Source organism: Lolium rigidum, chromosome 6 (genome assembly GCF_022539505.1).
Source record: "Lolium rigidum isolate FL_2022 chromosome 6, APGP_CSIRO_Lrig_0.1, whole genome shotgun sequence".
NCBI classification, from domain to species: Eukaryota; Viridiplantae; Streptophyta; class Magnoliopsida; order Poales; family Poaceae; genus Lolium; species Lolium rigidum.
The window spans coordinates 165539622-165547328 of record NC_061513.1 but is presented as its reverse complement, the minus strand read 5'-3'; the positions used below and the strand labels follow the sequence as shown (position 1 = coordinate 165547328).

The following is a 7707-nucleotide window of genomic DNA, read 5'->3' as shown; positions in this document are numbered from 1 at the left end:
GGGCATGGAATGCCAAGCTGGATTCCACGCTGAAGGCAATGGGTTTCGAGCAAAGCCCGCACGAGGCAGCCATCTACCGACGGGGGAGTGGAGGAAACACCCTGTTGGTGGGCATCTATGTCGACGACTTGGTGATCACCGGCATCAAGGATGCAGAGGTGGCAGCGTTCAAGGAAGAGATGAAGGCCACCTTCCAGATGAGTAACCTGGGGCTCCTCTCCTTCTATCTGGGGATCGAGGTGCACCAGGACCACTCCGGGATCACGCTTCGGCAGACTGCCTACGCCAAGCGCATCGTTGAGCTAGCTAAGCTCACTGGATGCAACCCAGCCCTCACTCCGATGGAGGAGAGGCTGAAATTGAGCCGCGACAGCACAACGGAGGAAGTGGACGCCACACAATACCGGCGTCTTGTGGGGAGCCTTCGCTACCTCGCCCACACACGGCCGGACTTGGCCTTCTCCGTCGGCTACGTTAGTCGTTTCATGGAGCGGCCCGATGACGGAGCACCTGCAGGCTGTGAAGAGGGTCATCCGCTACATTGCGGGGACTCTCGACCATGGCCTCCACTACCCTAGGTGTCCTGGGGCGGCGCACTTCGTCGGGTACAGCGACAGCGACCACGCCGGCGACATCGACACCAGCAAGAGCACAAGCGGGATCCTCATCTTCCTCGGCAAGTGCCTCGTGAGCTGGCAGTCGATCAAGCAGCAGGTGGTGGCCATGTCCAGTTGTGAGGCTGAGTACATAGCGGCCTCCACCGCTTGCACTCAGGCGCTCTGGCTCGCTCGACTGCTTGGTGATCTCCTTGGTCGAGACACTAGACCAGTGCAGCTCTGGCCTGGCAAAGAACCCCGTTTTTCATGAACGGAGCAAGCACATTCGGTTGAGGTATTACTTCATCTGAGACTGCTTGGAGGAAGGGAGCATCAAGGCAAGCTACGTCAACACCACGGATCAGCTCGCAGATATGCTCACCAAGCCTCTTGGGAGGGTCAAGTTCCTCGAGCTCTGCTCCCAAATCGGGATGGCTCAGCCCTCCCGCAAGACGGCGTACAAGACTTAGGGGGAGAATGATGAATAAGTCATTGTATTATGGTCTTTGTGGAGCTGCTGCAGCACACACATGTTCCTGTGGACTACAGCACACACATGGTCCTTTGTAAAGGACATGTGGTTAGGATAGGATAGCATCCCTGATCCTTGACTGCTTTTAGAGGCATCAAAGACTGGCAGTTAGCATCTCCTTGACTGCTTTTAGAGGCATCAAGAAATGACAGTTAGCATCTTTAGACTAGCATATTCTAACTGGCTAGCAGCTATAAATCTGTAGCACCGTACCTATGGCATGGCATTGTGTGAGATGTGTGTGAAATAAACCAACAAAAATTGCCCCAACTCTCCTAGTGTCATCCTCTTCTTCATGAAAATGAGGCTAAAGATATTAACACAGGCCTAAGTCGCCGACACAGGCGGGGAAGGATCCAGAGCTGGACATGATGCCGGCCTTGACCTTGGCCATGAATCTCGTTCGGCTCAGCGCTTGCCGCTTGGAGCTCGATCTTGAGGGCGTAGGCTTAGCTGGGTGCTAATTTATAGATGGATTATGAAGAAAACAACCGGGAGTACATAGGACTTCAGGAGGAGCCGTACATACGTTGGACACCTGTTTCCTTTGTAGTCGCTGGTTTCTATCTTTTCCTTTATAAATATACGAACGGATCGTGGTGCAAACGGAAGGAAATCATACCGACGAAACCAGGGAAATGGACGGGATGACGTACCACGGTCGTATTGACATTTATAAAAGGATCTCTCGATTTGCACCTTTATACGTACGTGCAGAACGAGACAGGGGCCGACGATCCATGGAGGCGGACGCCTGCGAGATTGAGCGCCTGCCGGATGAGCTCCTCGCGGCGGTGATCTCCCTCACGTCGCCTACCGACGCCTGCCGCGCGGCCGCCGTCTCTCGGGCCTTCCTCGCTGCCGCCGACTCCGACGCCGTCTGGTCCCGCTTCCTGCCCCGGGTCCTCCCGATATTCGCCCAAGGGGAGCTTCCCTGCGCGCCGCCCTCCAAGAAGGCGCTCTTCCAACGCCTCACCGACGAACCGGCCCTCCTCCCATGCAAACTGGTGGTACGTACGTACAGATGCCCATATCTCTTCCATCACCTAATTCCGTCCGCTTCTTTTTGCTAGATCAGATCAGAAATTCAGAATCGGCTAACTGATCGATCTACATCTTCTTGGTGCAGAGCATGCGTCTAGACAGGGCTACGGGCACCAAGTGCTACACGCTCTCAGCAAGAGCCCTGCATATTTCATGGGGCGACAATCCGAACTACTGGGCATGGATCAACCTCGGTTGTGATGAGATCAAAACAAACAAAACGTGAGAGAGTCTTCTCAACTCGCGTTTTGGGTAATTTAAAGTAGTGATCACTTGGATTTCATGGTGTTCCACCAAATTGTTTCTCCTAGATGTATATGTTTTTTTCTTGACGTAATCCTAGATGTATATGTTATATCCTCTTCCTCTACTTCTATGGCAGCTTCAAGGAAGCAGCTAAACTCCGGGGGGTTTGGTGGCTGGAAATCCGTGGCAAGATTCACAGCATGTTCCTGTCCCAAAACTCAGCATATGCTGCTTACATGGTGTTCAAGCTAGCAGACGACAGATACAAGAAGTCTTATTTCCCGTTTCAGGAGGCATCGATAAGTGTTGGAGGGAGCGAATCAACACGGCAAACTTGCCTCCAAGGATACATGAAGGTTGGGGATGACGAAGTGCATCGTGAACGCCTATTGGTAGCAAGTACTAGGCATTATGCATTACTTCATCCGCATCATAGTGCAGTACCTCTCACAGATGACATTGTGCTCCCTCGGAAAAGGTCTGACGGCTAGATGGAGGTGGAGCTAGGCGAGTTTTACAATGAGGAAGGTGACGGCGAGGTGTCCACCAGCCTAATGGAGACGAAAGGAGGAGTTTGGAAGGATGGTCTTGTTGTGTGGGGCATCGAAATTAGAGCTAAGCAATGATGCCGATGAGCTTGTAGAATTAAGAATCATGTTACATTTTTATCTACAAAAAACAATGTCAATACTATAAATCTGTTGAGAATTAGTTGCTGAAAAGATGGATGCTGTTTTGAGTTGCGCACGTAAAACATTTCTTTACATTGATCAAGTTCTTTTTTGTTGCAAAGTGGCTGAATGTTGCTACTCTCTGACCTCTAAAACAGTTGCTATGTGTTTGGAGATAATGGGGGACTTAATTTTCTTGACATGCATTAGGATAATACAAATGTTGGAACATGATATGAACAGTATCCAAATTGCCTCCAATCCTCGTATGCAAGGGATATTCAGAAACATAATTAATTTCAAATCTGCTGATTACTTTGATGTAAGACTGGCCGATCATTCAATTAAATCTTATGTGAGTTCAATATCAGCCCACCCGATAACACTTTGGGGCTTGAACAAAGGCTCGCCAGATCACATTACCGAAAACATGGACTGGAAGTGCACACAAACTTTTGAGGCCGTACAGTATTGTCTTTAGTGGCTTGCTGTATTTAACCCAAAGGACACGGACTGTTTTGGTGTTGCTTCAGATGATTTCACAATAAAGGTTTAAGTATCTCTTTTCTTTTACGGAAACCCAAATTTGATGAAGCTGAGCCTAGCTACTTATGATAATGATTGCGAATGCTTGGTGATTGGGAAACGCTTATTATCCGGCGACCGAACAGCTGTAAAACTTCGGTCGTCGCGCGCGATGATGCATCCGGACCCACACGGCGACGCGAAGTGCTTTTCTCGTTCGTTTGCTACTTCACGGGTTGCTTCTCACATGAGTGGACCTCACACGAGCTGACAACACGAGCTGACAGTTTGCTGCTTCATGCCATGGGCCATAGTGCTTGTGGCTTGCATGAACGAGTACTACCTTCGAGAGGACATGAGCTGACCCCTAGAACGTGTCAGGCTATTTGGCTAGCTATTTTGCATGCTTGCTCTTGGTACATATTTTACCCTACCAGCCAAGCATGCATGTTTTGGAGACGCACGTTCTAGACTAGCATGCAGCTAAGAGCATCTCCAGTCGCGTCCCCCAAACCGTCCCCCAAACCGCGCCGGATTGAGCGTTTGGGGGACGTGTTTCGTTCGTGCCGCGTTTGGGGGACGTCGCTCCCCAGTCGCGTCCCCCAAACAAAATTTCGCAAATTTTAAACTGGGTATTTGGAGTTTGCGCGACGAGAACTGGGTATTTGGAGTTTGCGCGACGAGAATCGGGACGGCTTGGATTTTTTTTGGAAATGGGGTCCGATGCGGGATCTGAACGGTCCCTTTTTTCGCCTTCGAACTGGAAATCTGCAGTTATTATACGGATAGGGGTCGGATGGGGAATCTGCTAGAGATGCTCTAAGCTAGCTGTTTAAGGCGATCTAAGCGGCGACCTTTAGGGAAAACTAGCTAGAGAAGAGAAGAGGTCACCGGCGGGGTAGGTTCCCCTCTCCGGGTCCGGGCAACCGCCGCCCGGCTGCTCGACGCTTTCCCCACATTTCCGTGGAGCTCGCGATGGCCTTGCTCCCTGAGAACGTGCAGCTGCTGGCCGCGCATCCGGATTCCGGATGCGACGGCAGGGAGAGCTCGATCTAAGCTTTGTTAGTGCGCGTAAAGAAAATGTGGAGGGAGGTTAAGGATGCCCAGAGAATTACCCGCCGGCCAGATAGCCGATCCCTGTGCCCACCACAGGGAAATCGACAACACCTCCAGCCATCAGACCACGCCTAGCCAAGCGGCGCTCGTCCATCTTCATCAGTTCGGATGAATTGAGCTACCTTGGCTCGAGTCTTAGAATCACGAGCTCACCAGCAGCAAGAACCACCAACCCAGCGACAGCGAGCAGCACCATCGCTGCGAACCAAGTCCTACGGAGAAAGCAAGGGGCGGATCCAGGACAACTTTTGAGAGGGGGAAAATATGATAAGTGGTGCAAATAATATTTCTATGTGGAGGCAAATCAGGTAAATGAAAATTGAGGGGGGGGGGGGCAGCTGCCCCCCTTGACTATAGGCTGGATCCGCCCATGGGAGAAAGCTTACCCCAGCAGCAAGCCATGGCACCACCATTGCTCTGGAAGAAGTTGTGGTCCTCCACTCTACCTAGTTTGCTCGCTTTGCCCGGTTCTCTCCCTCTCTTGTTCCAGTGATGCGCAGGGTTAGTGTGGGTATGCACGGGTGGGCGACAACACACCTTGCCACTAGTAACGGGTGCTCGTTGGCTAGCAGCTAGGCTACAGTATACAAGCTCTGGTATGAGGCGCCGATCAAAATCGCAATTGCTACATACTACATATATGTACATACAGAAGAGAAGCAATTTCCTTACATGTATACGCCATTCTAGCTCTTATGCACGCCTGTATTTGAAACCAGCACGCCTATGCACGTACATGTATCATACACTCGTATATATCTGCATTAATTTGTGTTTTTTTTATCTTACTGTTCTTTTATGGGAAAACATCTCATCATTCAACCTCAATGGCAAAGTGATCGGCCGGCCACATGACCGCGTCTCTTCAAAGGACAAGGGCTGCTTTTTGAGACACGTACGCATGTACGTACACGTCTCAGGTTCCCCGTTGAACAAAACCGTGAAGATTCACAACGTGCACCACGTACTGTGTACCGTGCGTTAGAGGTGTCGAGAGTGGGAGCCTTCTACCAGGTGAAAACCTTATCGCCGGCATCGATAGAGCACCAGATCATGTCGATCGCGCATGTGACTTGTGTGTCACACTGTCGCTGATGCATTGCTTGCACTAAAATGGCATGCTATAAGGCACATTGCTCGTAGGAAGGGGAGACACAGAGAGAGGAAAAATGATAGATTCCTAGCTAGGCATCTCGTCTATCTCCTGGCAGCTGACACTATTGCTCTAGGCACGCCTGCTACCTATGGGCGGAGGCGCGGAAATTTTTGGTGGCGACAAACAGAGATGTTATAAGTGCGACAAGCAAATAATGAATAACGATATAGGAAAACGCAGCGGAAACACAAGATTTAACGTGGAAAACCCCTTCCAACACGGAAGGGGAAAAATACCACGGGCGCCAGCCAGCAAAATTTCACTATATCGGAGAGTGTTTACAAACGCCGTGGGTTATCTTATAATCTGATAAATTCTAGCCGACGGCTTACAAAATGTATATATAGGCGGTGCCAACGATCCGTACCGTACCGCCGGGGCCTCGCTCCGCTCATCAGAAGTTATCCTCCCTTTAGTATATGAATTTGGATCACAATACAACAAACTCCACCTTGAGACAAATTCCATCTTGTAGCATGAACTTCAACAATCTCCTGAACAACAAAGAAAAAAAACACTTGCTGGCGCCAACAGCCACTTGGGCTAAACAGTTATACCAACCAAGCTCGAGCAAAGCTCAAACTTGGAAACAGGAACTGGCTTTGTCATCATATCAGCAGGATTATCATGAGTACTTATCTTGCATACCTTCAGTTTACCTTGAGCAACAATGTCGCAAACATAATGGTACTTGATATCAATGTGCTTTGTCCTCTCATGAAAGATTTGATCTTTAGTATGGTATATTGCACTTTGACTGTCAGAAAACAAGTTAATGCAAGAATCATCTCCACAAAGCTCAGCATACAAACCTTTCAACCAAACAGACTATTTGCAAGCTTCATTAATTGCTATATATTCTGCTTTGGTCGTAGATTGGGCAACAACAGGTTGTACGTTGCCTTCTAACTCACAGCACATCCACCAACAGTGAAACACATAACCTGTGAGGGATCTTCTCTTAACCAAATCGGCAGCAAAATCTGAATTCACATAGCCTACGAGTCCCTCACCGGTCTTGCCAAACTTTAAGCAAGATTTGGATGTGCCACGAAGGTACCTGAAAATCCACTAAACAACTTTCCAATGTTCTTTACCAGGATTAGCCATGTATCGACTGACCAAACTCATAGCATATGACAAATCAGGGTGAGAACAAACCATGGCATACATCAAGGAACCAACAATACTAGAATATGGAACTCGAGACATGTACTCAATATCTTCATCAGTACTAGGACATTGAAATGCTGATAATTTAAAGTGAGGAGCAATAGGTGTACTAACAGACTTTGCATCATGCATATTAAAGCGATGAAGAACTTTCTGAATGTAATTTTGCTAACTAAGAAATAACACACTAGATTTTATGTCTCTTGTAATTTCCATACCTAGTATTTTCTTAGCAGCACCAAGATCCTTCATCTCAAACTCACTACTTAATTGTGACTTTAAAGTAGTGATCTCTTTCTTGCTCCTGGCAGCAATCAACATATCATCAACATATAACATCAAGTATATTGGTGATCCATTAACAAACTTGATATAAACACAACTATCATACTGAGATCTCTTAAACTTATGTGCAATCATAAACGAATCAAACATTTTATACCACTGTCTTGGAGACCGTTTCAAACCATAAAGAGACCTCTTCAATTTGCAAACAAGATCCTCCTTACCAGGCACAACAAAACCTTCAGGTTGATCCATGTATATCTCCTCCTCAAGCTCACCATGCAGAAAAGCACTCTTTACATCTAGCTGCTCAAGCTCAAGATCATGCATAGCCACAATACCAAAGAATGCACGAATGGAACT

The 7707-nt window shown here is 48.4% G+C and overlaps 1 pseudogene; it reads left to right on the top strand.

Annotated features, from left to right (window-relative positions):
- Nucleotides 1-1868: 1868 nt before the first annotated feature.
- Nucleotides 1869-3044, top strand: LOC124659537 (annotated as a pseudogene).
- Nucleotides 3045-7707: the final 4663 nt, after the last annotated feature.